At 43.3% G+C, this 14,540-nt stretch overlaps 1 pseudogene; it reads left to right on the top strand.

Moving 5' to 3' along the window:
• The first annotated feature begins 11,789 nt into the window (after window positions 1–11,789).
• Window positions 11,790–14,335, top strand: LOC130916409 (uncharacterized; annotated as a pseudogene).
• The last annotated feature ends 205 nt before the right edge of the window (window positions 14,336–14,540 follow it).

Here is a 14,540-nt window from a genome sequence, read left to right as displayed (position 1 = left end):
AATCTAAATTAAAATAAAATTAAAATGGATTTTTATGTTGGTTTTTTTTGTTTTTTTGGGGGGGGGGGGCGCTTTAATGTTTTCATCTTTTGTAAACTACTGGTAACTTTTGTTTTAATGACACATTTCAAATAATAATAATTATATTACAGTATGTGGAACATTTGTCTTAAAACATGCACACACATTTTTAAAAACCGTACTTGAGGAAGAAAACTGTGAAACACATATACGTTGGATTTCATTAAACAACATTAAACACTTTTCCCTAAAGAATGGATGGGGCAAATTAATGTCCTCCCTTCTATTTGACACGCCACCCCCAACCCACACTAATAAAGTAACCTTTATTGAATGCCTCACTGAGCCTTATTCAACCCTAATATGCATATGATCAGAATAGGAAATTATGATTATTTCTTTACCTTTCTTAAGGTTGGCTAGAAATACCATCTCATCATATAATCCATGGATGTTTTCTTTACTGCATGAACCATTTCAGCAATCACTCTTGCAGTTAAACCGGGGGTCGGCAACCCGTGTTTTGAGAGCCGCATGCTGCTCTTTAGCACTGCCCTAGTGGCTCCCTGGAGTGTTTCAAAAATGTTTGAAAATGGAAAAAAGATGGGGGAGGTAAAAATATTTTTGTTTGAACCTGGTTTCTGTAGGTGGACAAAAATTACACAAACAATCTTAACGTTTTCCAATGCTGTAAAAATGGGTAGAATAAATATTAAATTTAAACATATCGTAAAATAAGATTTGCGTCATAGCCTGCGACACACGTTTCTATCAGCAGGGCAGCTGTTGTAAACAAACCACCGGCTATATGATGGGACATGGATTCCAAAGAGGAAAAGAGAAAAAAAACTAAGGAGAATAGAGGATTCAACTTTTCTTGGGCCGAATCAATTGCATTCATTGCTAATGCGGAAGGATTTTCTGAATGTTTGCTTTGTAGCGAGAAGTTGTCAAATCACAAAAGGAGTAATGTGGAAAGACATTTGCAGGGAAGGCATACTACTTTTGCAGCCGAGTACCTAGTAAGTGGGATTGCATTACTTCTGGAAAAATTAGAAGGGTGCAAAAATAGATTTAAAAAGTGGATTGCATCTCCAAACTCCCCCACTGCTTCAAGTTTTGTTGCAACCCAGGATAAATAAAGCGTGGAAAACCATTCACAGACGGTAACTCGTAAATGAACACCTATATGCAGACTTCAAAAACAAAACCGAGATGATACAGAAAATCAAATACATGCTTCTCGCACTAAGACAGTGAAGAAAAAGGCCATAAAAATGGCAGGCAACTTCACCAATCAGCAAATGAAGGACATTAATTCAGCGGTAGCATACCCTGTAATGAGTCGTGTGATGTGATCGATATTGAACACCCATCGCTATTATGCAGGTACGCAAACTCCAATTTGATACCTTTTCAAAAGAGTGGTTTTATTTTTTTATTTTTTTATGAATGCAGGCTGCGTTTTGTTACACTAGTGTTTGTTGCCCAGATAAGGGGCACGTTATGCACATTCTATTTTGTGGTTGTTTTTTTTTCGAATATTCAAAATTCAAATGGCATAAAAATTCAGACTTATTTATTGCATTTCTTTAATTTTTATCAAAGCAATTTAACATAGTTCATTAATATTTTAATAGATAGATAGATAGATAGATAGATAGATAGATAGATAGATAGATAGATAGATAGATAGATAGGTAGGTAGGTAGGTAGGTAGGTAGGTAGGTAGGTAGGTAGGTAGGTAGGTAGGTAGGTAGGTAGGTAGGTAGGTAGGTAGGTAGGTAGGTAGGTAGGTAGGTAGGTAGGTAGGTAGGTAGGTAGGTAGGTAGGTAGGTAGGTAGGTAGGTAGGTAGGTAGGTAGGTAGGTAGGTAGGTAGGTAGGTAGGTAGGTAGGTAGGTAGGTAGGTAGGTAGAGCGCACTGCAAAGAAAATAAACAAATAATCATGAAGGCTGATTATGTTTTTATAGCCAACTAAGTCATTTTAATATTAGGCTAATATAGATACATACAACATGTGTTGCCTTCATTATAATGCTTCTACAAGGCTTTTCATTTTTTGCAGCTCAGACATATTTGTTTTTTGTTATTTTGGCCGAATATGGCTCTTTCAACATTTTGAGTTGCCGACACCTGAGTTAAACAAAAAGTCAACAAGTCAATGTTGGATGATGACTAACAGCCAGTCAAGTATCTTAGACGCCTCAGTAAGATCAAGAGGTTTTCATAGCAAACTAGCCAAGGTTGCTCAAGTCCGTGGCAATAATCGACCAAGAATTTGACACTGAGCATGCTCTTTCAAAAAAAAAAAAAAAATGCAGGTTTATTGTTTAAAATAAATAAATTAATTAATTAATTAAAAAAAAAAAAAAAAAAAAGCACAAGTGCTATCACACCGCTTGCCAAAAATGAAGCTTGATCTAACAGGTCCTCTAATCAGCCCTGGGCAAAATTGCCAAATGTCCTTCCGTAACATTAAAAATAAAGATAATATACAGTTGTGTCTGTTCACTAGTTTAATGGATACACGCTATGGTCAATTAATAACTTCTTTATTTGAAAAATGAAAACATACAACAAGCAAGTACAACTTTTGTTTGTCTGCAGCATCAACACCTGACTCAGATACCTTCATGGTCTCAAAGAGAATCTAATTTATTCAAACCCTCGGGTTAATCCATGTAACACGATATGGATTGCTACAATAAACAATTGCATTGATTGTGTGTTAACACTTACTGGTAAAACAATCAGTTTCAGGAGAAGTCATGAAAGCACAACACTGTCAGTTAATCAGGGAAAGTGGTGCGGGAAGTGGGGTGCTGAGGGTGCAGCAGCATCCCCTGGTGTTGGGGAGGGAAAAAGCGTTCTGGGAAATTTTTAATTTATTTTTTTGTTAAAACTTTGGGGATTAAATATATATGTTGAAAAATGTCTTTTTTAGTTAATAACATGGTCACCACCTGACACCTTGCTTGTTACCAGGTCACGTTGAATAAGGTGCTATTGAAAAAGTTAAATGTTGACAGAGGAGGTGTCAACATGGAGCAAAAAAACAAATTTACAATTTTTTTCTTTACATGAACTGCAAAACTTTCTAAAATTTATTTCGAGGTTGAAAATAATGATGATTATAATTATAGTTCGATCTAACTTATGTGTCTTCAAATAGGTAAGACATGCTTGCAATGTAGCCATATTATTGTTCGTTGTTGCTGCTCAGCTGCTGCCGTGCAGAGCGCTGTTGGATATTCCTTTGCAATTTATTTTAGTGTTGTGAAAAGGGTCTGTTAAACTGAGGTTTATTGGACTTTTTAGTTTTTAAATGTGTTTGTGTGTCATTGCGCCGTCTAGCTGCACTGATTTGTGTTATTATACACAGGCGCTTCTATTTCCAATATAAAAACTCCAACACATACTGTAGGTGAAACAGAACGCTGTCTTTGTAGTAGCCTAGTAGTAGTACGTCAACTATCCGGCACGCGTGTGTATTGCCATTGTGCACGCCTTTTATGGAGAAAATGCGTGAGCATGACAAATTTGGACCGACTGCTGTTTATGGATGGGAAACACTAAAAAAGATCCTCAGCACCACCTGCTGTATTGACTTCCAGCACCTCTGAGCAGGCACAGAGATTTTTTTGTCTGGGTATTGGGTCATTTGACCCAGCCACGCACTCTTAATATGCTACTGTTCAAAAGTTTGTGGTCACCCAAACAATTTTGTGTTTTCCATGATTTTTTTTTTTTTTTTTTCAATCAAATACGTTGCAAAATATAAATAAAATATCATCAAGACATCGACCAGGTTAGAGAAAATGATTTTTATTTAACATAAACAATTTTCTCTTTCAAACTTTGCTTTTAGTAAAGAATGCTCCAGTTGTGACAATTACAGCACTGCAGCACTTTGGCGTTCTCGTTGTTCTGGAAAATTCAACCCACGGGGTGAAATTTCTCCAGAAAAAAAAAACAAAAATCTAACAGCGATAGAATGTCAGAATTTTGCAATGCTGTAATTGCAGCAAAAGGAGCATTACTTCACAAAAGTAGTTTGAAGTAAAAAAGAAGAAAAAAAGGTCAAAATCATTATTTCTAGGCTTGTCAATTACTTGTTTATATTTTCCATTCATTTTGCAACTCAAACCGAATATAGAGGCAGCCCAAAATAGTGACCACAAACTGTTGAACGGTAGTGTATCTGAATAGCCGGACAAGCAAGACGATTCACGCAGTACCGTCTTGCAAACCTCAACTGTCCTACCACTTTCCCAGTCATCTGATGGTCGAGTTATCAAGAAAAAGAGGCGGGAGCTGCAGCTGTGACCAGGAAGGAACTCTCTGGTTGAATGCAATGTCGGAGTGCAAAGCGGTTCTTGTCGGAAATACACTTAATATCCTCATTAAAAAAAGACAAAAGAAAATCATGAAAAGTTTTCTTGATGGGAAACGATTTTTATGTTCTTCCGTGAACCAATACGCCATACTGTGGCTTAATGTGCATTGGTCGCCTTCTGATGGGGAGCCAATTAGGGAAAAGAGGCAGGAGCTGCAGAAGTGACCAGGAAGCAACTACTGTATCTGCTTGAATACTATGGCAGAATGCATGCGGTTATTGTTTTATGTTATTCTTTCCCACGTTTTGTCTGAAATGCGTCTAATTTCCTTATAAAATTAGCAAAATTGTACTGATATTATTTATAGTGTAGTGGAAATACAGCTCCTGGTCTGTGTGTGGAATCGAAATATAAAATAACTGTCTTTCTCAACCTGTGCACTTGATGAGCAGTTTTCTCTGCCTTTAAAAGGTCTATTTCACTTTAGGCATAACTTCTGCCTAAAGTCAAATAGCATAATTTCAAGCATGCCAGGATGACAGGAATACAAACCACTGTATAATAACACGTTTACTAATCACACTTGTTTCCATGGAATAGATGTGCATGTATGTCTTTTTCCCCCAACAAACACAATGGAATTCTTGGTCTCTGGGAAAATGTACTTAAGGAATCTGAAGTGGCTACTTGCACTTAAAAAATGTATGAAATGGTTTGAAAAGTGAAGGATTAATTTATGAATTCCTGGCCTTTCATCACTGGGCAGGCAGTCAAATCCCCTTTGTCGTTCAACTTACCCTACAAATGACCCTGCTCCAACACCCGCCCACACAGAAGGGCACAAACACTGGGGCGATCTTGTTATGTAACACAGTACAGATACAGCACTTTGTTACTTTACTTAAGAGGACCTACTAAATTTAAAATTTACTTCATCTAAGATCTAGACGGTAGAAATTATTTGTGTGTACGTTTTTACTTAAATCAGCAAAATTTTGTTTTCTCCCAAAGACTTCGGGATTTCATTTTACCTGACGTGTTTTGACTGGATCTCCCCTTCTTCATCAGAATTGTCAAGGGATGACATTCAATGTAATCTTGAAAGTTGATGTTGATTACACAGTCGTGACGAGAGGCGTGGTTAAAGAACGGTTCAGATGCACAGTAAATAAAATATGAACCTGGTGACAGAATATCCCCTCCGTGAATCATCACCTTATCATGGTGGAGGGGTTTGCGTGTCTCAATGATCCTAGGAGCTATGTTGTCTGGGGCTTTAAGCCGCTGGTAGGGTCACCCATGGCAAACAGGTCCTAGGTGAGGGGCCAGACAAAGTATGGCTCAAAAAGACCCCTTATGATGAGCAACATAAATGAACTCCAGTTTCCCTTGCCCGGACGCAGGTTACCGGGGCCCCCCTCTGGAGCCAGGCTTGGAGGTGGGACTCGAAGGCAAGCGTCTGGTGGCCGGGCCTGTCGCCATGGGGCCCGGCCCAGCTCAGCCCGAAAAGGCAACGTGGGTTCCCCTTCCCATGGGCTCACCACCTGTGGGAGGGGTCGGGTGCATAGGGAGTTGGGCGGCAGCCAAAGGCGGGGGCCTTGGCGGTCCGACCCCCAGCTGCAGAAGCTAACTCTTGGGACATGGAATGTCACCTCTCTGGCAGGGAAGGAGCCTGAGCTGGTGTGTGAGGCAGAGAAGTCCCGACTAGATATAGTCGGACTCTCCTCCACACACAGCTTGTGTTCTGGTACCAATCCTCTCGAGAGGGGTTGGACTCTCTTCCACTCTGGATTTGCCCATGGTGAGAGGCGCCGGGCAGGTGTGGGCATACTTATTGCCCCCCGGCTTGGTGCCTGTACGTTGGGGTTTACCCCGGTAGACGAGAGGGTAGCCTCCCTCCGCCTTCGGGTGGGGGGACGGGTTCTAACTGTTGTTTGCGCTTATGCACCGAACAGCAGCTCAGCACCCTTTTTGGAGTCCTTGGAAGGTGTGCTAGAGAGCGCCCCCTCTGGGGACTCCCTCGTTCTAGTGGGGGACTTCAACGCTCACTTAGGCAATGACAGTGAGACCTGGAGGGGCGTGATTGGGAGGAACGGCCCCCCCGATCGGAACCCAAGTGGTGTTCTGTTATTGGACTTCTGTGCTCGTCACGGTTTGTCTATAACGAACACCATGTTCAAACATAGGGGTGTCCATATGTGCACTTGGCACCAGGACACCCTAGGCCGCAGTTCGATGATCGATTTCGTAATCGTGTCATCGGACTTTCGGCCGCATGTTTTGGACACTCGGGTGAAGAGAGGGGCGGAGCTGTCAACTGATCACCACCTGGTGGTGTGTTGGCTCCGATGGCGGGGGAAGATGCTGGCCAGACCTGGCAGGCCCAAACGTATTGTGAGGGTCTGCTGGAAACGTCTGGCAGAATCCCTGTCAGAAAGAGTTTCAACACCCACCTCCGGCAGAACTTCTCCCTTGTCCCGGGGGAGGTGGGGGACATTGAGTCCGAGTGGGCCATGTTCCGCACCTCCATTGTTGAGGCGGCCGATTAGAGCTGTGGCCGTAAGGTGGTTGGTGCCTGTCGTGGCGGCAATCCCTGAACCCGCTGGTGGACACCAGCGGTAAGGGATGCCGTCAAGCTGAAGAAGGAGGCCTATCGGGCCTTTTTGGCCTGTGGGACTCCGGAGGCAGCTGACAGGTAAGCTTCGGCGGTCGCCAAGGTAAAAACTCGGACATGGGAGGAGTTCGGCGAGGCCATGGAAAACGACTTCGAGGAAATTCTGGTCCACCATCCGGCGCCTGAGGAGAGGAAAGCAGTGCACCATTAACACTGTGTATAATGAAGATGGTGTATTGCTGACTTCGACTCGGGACGCCGTGAGCCAGTGGGGAGAATACTTCGAAGCCCTCCTCAATTCCACCGACACGCCTTCCTTTGAGGAAGCAGAGTCTGAGGACTCCGAGGTGGGCTCTTCGATCTCTGGGGTTGAAGTCACTGAGGCGGTTGGAAAGCTCCTCGGTGGCAAGGCCCCGGGGGTAGATGAGATCCACCCGGAATTCTTAAAAACTCTGGATGTTGTAGTGGTGTCGTGGCTGACACGTCTCTACAACATCGCGTGGACGTCGGGGACAGTGCCTCTGGATTGGCAGACCGGGGTGGTGGTCCCCCTTTTTAAGAAGGGGGACCGGAGGTGTGTTCCAATTATAGAGGGATCACACTCCTCAGCCTCCCTGGTAAAGTCTATTCAGGGGTGCTGGAGAGGAGAGTCCGCTGAGAAGTCGAATCTCGGATTCAGGAGGAGCAGTGTGGTTTTCGTCCCGGCCGTGGAACAGTGGACCCGCTCTACACCCTTGGCAGGGTCCTCGAGGGTGCATGGGAGTTCGTCCAATCAGTCTACATGTGTTTTGTGGATCTGGAGAAGGTGTTCGATCGTGTGCCTCGGGGAGTCCTGTGGGCGGTACTCCGGGAGTACGGGGTACCGAGCCCCATGGTAAGGGCTGTTAGGTCCCTGTACGACCGGTGTCAGAGTCCGCATTGCCGGCAGTAAGTCGAATTCGTTCCCTGTGAGGGTTGGCCTCTGCCAAGGCTGCCCTTTGTCACCGATTTTGTTCATAATTTTTATGGACAGAATTTCTAGGCGCAGCAGAAGCGTTGAGGGGGTCAGGTTTGGTGACCTCAGCATTGAATCTCTGCTTTTTGCAGATGATATAGAGCTGTTGGCTTCATCAAGCCGTGACCTCCAACTCTCACTGGAGCGGTTCGCAGCTGAGTGTGAAGCTGTTGGGATGAAGATCAGCACCTCCAAATCCGAGACCATGGTCCTCAGTCGGAAAAGGGTGGAGTGCCCTCTCTGCGTCGGGGATGAGATCCTGCCCCAAGTGGAGGAGCGGGAGATTGACAGGCGAATAGGTGCAGCGTCTACAGTAATGCGGACTCTGCACCGGTCCATAGTGGTGAAGAAGGAGCTGAGCCGAAAGGCAAAGCTCTCGATTTACCAGTCGATCTACATTCCTAGCCTCATCTATGGTCACGAGCTTTGGGTCGTGATCGAAAGAACAAGATCCTGGATACAAGCGGCCAAAATGAGTTTCCTCCGCAGGGTGTCCGGGCTCTCCCTTAGAGATAGGGTGAGAAGCTCGGTCATCTGGGAGGGACTCGGCGTCGAGCCTCTACTCCTCCGCGTAGAGAGGAACCAGCTGAAGTGGCTCGGGCATCTGGTTCGGATGCCTCCTAGACGCCTCCCTGGAGAGGTGTTCCGGGCATGTCCCACCGGCGGGAGGCCCCGGGGATGACCTAGGACACGCTGGAGAGACTATGTCTCTCGGCTGGCCTGGGAACGCCTTGGGATCCCGGAGGAGCTGGTTGAAGTGGCTGGGGAGAGTGACGTCTGGGCTTCCCTGTTAAAGCTGCTGCCCCTGCGACCCGACCCCGGAACAAGCGGAAGATAATGGATGGATGGATGGATGGATGGATGGATGGATGGATGGATGGATGGATGGATGGATGGATGGATGGATGGATGGATGGATGACAGAATATAAACAGGGTGGAGAAAGAAGTACTGTAGATGTAATTTTAATTTTATAAACACGATATAAAAAAAAGAAAACAAAACAAACAACATTTAATGTATACGTTTGTGTTGAGTTGAGTAGTGTGTTTTGTCTTAATTTTATGAATGATGTTAGCAATAGATAACTCTTTTTTGCATGATCAACACCAGCCCTCAAAAATAATGTGCATGTGCCTGCTGAACATTTTGCAAATGACTGTTCAAATATGTACCACAGTTAATTGCATGACAAAATATTTAAGAGACGTCCAACAGTCTGATGGTCATATTGTTTTAATATTATAAACAGTGATGTAGAAAAATGTTGGCATTCTGAAAATTGCAGTCAGACAAGCAACCCTAATGAAATGGCTTCTAAAGTCGTGTTCCTGTTTAACATATGACTAACACACAACTTCTCTCCTCATTAATTAATGATTTGTGTTTATTGAAGCTGTTGCACACTGTAGGTCAGGATGGTCTTGAAGTATGAGGTGATTTAAAGTTTTGACCTGAACAAACATGATGAGCTTGTGTTAAGTCGATGGAATGGTTCAATTAGTCTCAAATCAGCCTTAATCTTTCTATCCAAGCCCTCCACATCAAAGTCTTCTCATAGCTAATTCAGCAGTTTCAGCAACTCCTGAAGAGTCAAATTAGTAAAAAAAAAAAAAAAAAAAATCCCATGGTGTTCATCAGTAAGAGCACAGGAGCACACTGTGTGGGAAAAAAACTCATTTCTCCCCTCAAGTAAATGTACTTGTGTGAGAGAAAGAAACAAGAAAAGGGAGAGAGTGTGAGAGAGAACTTGAGATGGGCTAGAATGAGAGGATATACTCTAACATGCTGACGGGGCGTTCATTGTTCCAGCGCTATACTGTAACAAAGTCACCTTATATGTAGAGAGGAAGAGTAACTTGTATTTATTGTCTACTAATTGTTTTCATTTACTTTCGTTTTCTTTTTTTAAATAATATCTACTTGCAGAAACAAGATAGTGATTATTTAATAATTGTTGTGACTTTAAAAGTCAAGCAAACTTTTGAGTACATTTACAGTGTATATATGTGTATATGCACATGTGCCACGAAATGACCATTGTGTTTGTGTATATTGTACAGTATAATGCGCAGAAATGGCAGTGGCCTTGAAAGTATGCTGAAGGAGAGGCGACATTTGCAGAATTCAGTGTCATTAAGCTTTTATAAAGAGGAGGCTGGTCCACAACATCACTTACCAGCCCATCGAGACACTATCATTTCTAATTTAACACCTTTCCCTGTTACCACCACTCTCATGTATGTTTCAGCTCAGTATGCCTAAAAAAGTCTAGACTCTTCAGTGTGCGACTGTTTTTGATGTACAAGGAAAGAATTCATGTTTTTTTCCCTGTTGTGAAAATCAAGTGCTGCAAGAGAATAATCATTTTTTTCCAATACAGCATTAGACTTTGCTCCTTCTTTTTCCCCGAAATGTTCAGACACTTTTCTCCTCTTCTGTTCACCAGCGCCCTTGCATTTTGCGCGTCCCCTCACTGTCAAGCTGCTTATCTTGATGCAACGACAGACAGCTCTTAGGGAGTGCCGATGCATCTGCTGTGACAGAATTACACCAATGTGAGAACCTCACCACAGCAGCCTCTTTGGGGGAACAAAAACAGAGAATTATAAAGCTGCTGCACATAACCAAATATATCCCCTCAAATGGAAGTTTATGCGTGTGTACTCAAGAAGACATACATTCATTTTGCAGCTTGATTGTGGGTTTTAGTCGAAGGTAGCTGAGTGCTTAGAGAAGCTAAAAAAATTATGGAAAGAGATAGCACATTGTAGGAGGGATAGTTGACTGGCTGTTGCAGGGGAGTGGGGAGGGGGCAATGATGATGAAAGCATAGCAATAAACTGCAGCCATCTTTGCCTGTCAACTGCTGTCATAGCATCTGAATTCCAGGAGATAATTGCTTTTCTCTGTCATTTTTAAAATCTTTTTCTTTGCCCATTTCCTTCGATCAGTCATCCTTCGTCTGCTGTGTTCTCCTTTGTCTCATCTACTGAATGAAGAGGTATTTCAAGGAATCGTAGTTTCTTGAACAAATATTTTTCCTCTCCCATTGGAATTGTGCCATTCTCAGCGATAAATTAATACATTTGGAAGCGTTTTTACTCTAGGGGATGTACAGAATCATCCGGAACGGAATTATGTCATTTCTCACTTTCATCCCATCCCTTTAATCAATTCTGGGATTAGTTTAACTATATTTGTGCATTGATGAATATTGATAGAGTAATTGCATTATTGATGAACTGTTTTATATTTATTTTCTCTTTTCATCAACTTATTGTAACATATTGACAGAGGTGGGTACAGCAGCCAAAAATTTTACTCAAGTAAGAGTAGCGTTACTTCAAAATAGTATTACTGAAGTAAAAGTATTCATCCAAAAAATGTACTCAAGTACAAGTAAAAAAGTATTTGAAAAGAATACTCGAGTAATGGGTAACATTGTGAGTAACTGATTAAGATGTTTTTTTATTTTTCAACATTGGTATTTTTTTCCCCCTCAGCATAGTTATCTATATGAAGTGTTATTATTATACTGTACTGTAACATACTACATAACCACATAAAGCCAAAGAAATACAACAACAAAAAACAAATTCCAGCGAGAGAAAAAAATCCACAGAAATTAAGCATTATTCATCCAAAGAGCATGACTGCCCTCTAGTGGAGAAAACATATACCTATTATGAAACTAAAAGAATCATATTTCTGGTTTTCCGTGGTCAATCGGTGTCAAATAAACACTGGAAGAGGTTTAAAATGTTGACAGCTGCGCTCTATGTGAAATGATTAATTTTTTTATGGTGCTTTAAAAATTACACGTGATTGAACAGGCCGGTGTGATCATAGAACAGCAAGCTTGAGTCTGATGGGTAAAATGGAGTCATTATTGTGACGTCTCATTGGCGAAAAAAAAAAAAAAAAGTAAAATCTAACACATCCGGTGAGTGTATCGTTTGTTTGTTAGCGCTGCTACTAGTCGCTAATCTCCTAGTGCTCCTCAATTTGTTTTATCCCACGGACACATCGGAGAATCGATCCTAGGCTGGTTCGGCTCTCCTAGTGCTCCTTAATTTGTTTTATCCCACGATTTAACAGGTCGTGGGTTAAAACTACTCTACTCTCCTCTTTAGCTCTATCTTGCTAGCCTAGCTTATCCGAGCTATGGCTAGCCCTCTGCCTTCTTCCTCCCGTCTTTTCTGCTCAGTGTGCTGTATGTATAGCGAGCACCCTGGCTCCTTCGTCGAGGACAGTAGTAGCTGTAGGAAGTGTAGCTTAGTCTCAGGGTTGGAGACCAGGGTTTCTGAGCTAGAAGCACGGCTCTGCACTCTAGAGACGAAAGCTAGTCCTAGCTATAGCCAGGTAGTGGCAGGGCCCGCAGGTCGTGCTTGCAGTAGTAGGATTGCTAGCGCAGTTAGCCCCCCAGCGAGCCCCGTGCAGCCGGGGGAAATTAAGGACGGATTTGTGACTGTACGGGGGAAGCGCAGTGGTAAATGCACAACCTTAGTGCACCAGCAGCCACACGTCAGCAATAGGTTTGCCCCCCTCAGCGACACACCGGCTGAACCAGACACTCTCGTAATTGGAAGCTCCATAGTTAGAGACGTGAAGCACCCGGCGGTGTCTGTCAGGTGTTACCCAGGGGCCAGAGTCGGTGACATCGAAGGAAACCTCAGGCTCTTAAAGCAGAGTAGGAAGAGGTTCCGCCGTATCGTGATTCACGCAGGCGTAACGACGCCCGGCGGAGACAGTCTGAGGTGCTTAAATTAAACGTAGCCTCGGTGTGTAAACTTGCTAAGTCGATGGCGGACACCGTAGTTTTCTCTGGTCCTCTGCCTAATTTGGTCAATGATGAGATGTACTCTAGATTCTCATCATTTAACCGCTGGTTGTCTAGATGGTGCCCAGAAAACGATATAGTCTTTGTTGATAACTGGCACGCGTTTTGGGGCAAGTCCGGGCTCATGCGCCGAGACGGCATTCATCCGACTTGGGACGGTGCTGCTCTCTTAACTCGAAATTTGGCCGCCAAACTAAGTCTCCCAAAGTGACACTTCAGAGTGGGGGCCCGGGCGCAGTGTTGTAGTGTAAAACACAACTCTGTTAGTAGTGACCACTCGCCTCTTTCCGAGCTGTCACAAATCCAAAATTCAGGACAGAAGATAGAGACTGTGTCCGTGCCTCGTATAGTGAACAGGGGAAAACAGAGTACTATAGGAACGAGACCAAAGAATTTAATACATATAGCCCCTGATAGCAGTGAAAATAAAATAGCTCTTAATAAATATATAAAATGCGGATTATTAAACATCAGGTCAATCTCGCCCAAATCTCTGTTAGTTAATGACTTAATTGGGGATTATAATATTCATATTTTGGCCCTGACTGAAACTTGGCTTCAGCAGGATGACTTTGTTAGACTTAATGAATCCACACCCCCAAGTCACGTGAATTTTCACACAGCTAGAAGCACGGGCCGTGGAGGGGGGGTGGCAGTAATATCACACTCTTGTTTAGGTATGAGCCCAAAAAGTAAATCTAATTACATTTATAACTCCTTTGAAAGCCTAGCACTATCAATTATAGACGCTAACTGGAAGAACCAAAAACCAGTTCTTTTCATAGTGGTTTACCGTCCCCCTGGTCCCTACTCACAGTTTTTGTTAGATTTCTCTGACTTTTTATCTAGTATTTTGCTAAGCTGGGATAGAATTATAATTGTAGGGGATTTTAATATACATGTTGACGATGAAGGTGACTCCCTTGGTAAGGCCTTTAATGAGCTACTAGATGGGACTGGCTTCATTCAAAATGTAAATAAACCAACTCATAGTCACAAGCACACCCTGGACTTGATTTTAACCTACGGTACGGAGATTAGTGATCTTAGTGTCCATCCCCACAACCCCGTACTGTCTGATCATTTTCTAATTACCTTTCAGTTTGTGCTTCAAGATAATCCGCCACTAGTGACTAGAACTCAGATGAAAAGGACATTAGGTGATCGCTCTGTTTCAGAGTATAAACAGATAATTCAGCCTATATTTGCCTCCATGTCATCTAATTATGAAGGAATAATGTCCGGCCTTGCTGTTAATGACGAGTTTGTTGATCGTGTTATGTTTACGCTTCGTACTACCCTCGATGTCGTCGCTCCCTCCAAATTAAAGTTTGTCAAGCCGAGACGAGCCTCTCCCTGGTATAATGCTGAAACACGCTCTCTTAAACAATCGACACGTAAATTAGAAAGACTTTGGCGCCGTTCCAACACAGAGCACACCCTCTCTGCCTGGAAACACAGCTTAGTGACATATAAGCAGGCCTTGCGTACGGCTAAAACCAGATATTACTCATCCTTAACTAGAATTACCATGGGTGTCCCATTTTGGGACAACCTAGGATCATCCCCAAGGGTGTCCCATTTTGGGACAGCCTTATAAGGAGATCCTCCGACAAGCCCATCTCATTTCTACCCCTTGGCCCACCTCCTGGCCCACCCCTTGGCCCACCCCTTGGCCCACCCCTCGGCCCACCCCTCGGCCCACCCCTTGGCCCACCCCTTGGCCCTT

The sequence above is a fragment of the Corythoichthys intestinalis genome, chromosome 5 (genome assembly GCF_030265065.1).
Source record: "Corythoichthys intestinalis isolate RoL2023-P3 chromosome 5, ASM3026506v1, whole genome shotgun sequence".
Lineage (NCBI taxonomy): Eukaryota > Metazoa > Chordata > Actinopteri > Syngnathiformes > Syngnathidae > Corythoichthys > Corythoichthys intestinalis.
The sequence above is the reverse complement of the archived record's forward strand: the minus strand, read 5'-3'. Positions and strand labels throughout refer to the sequence as shown.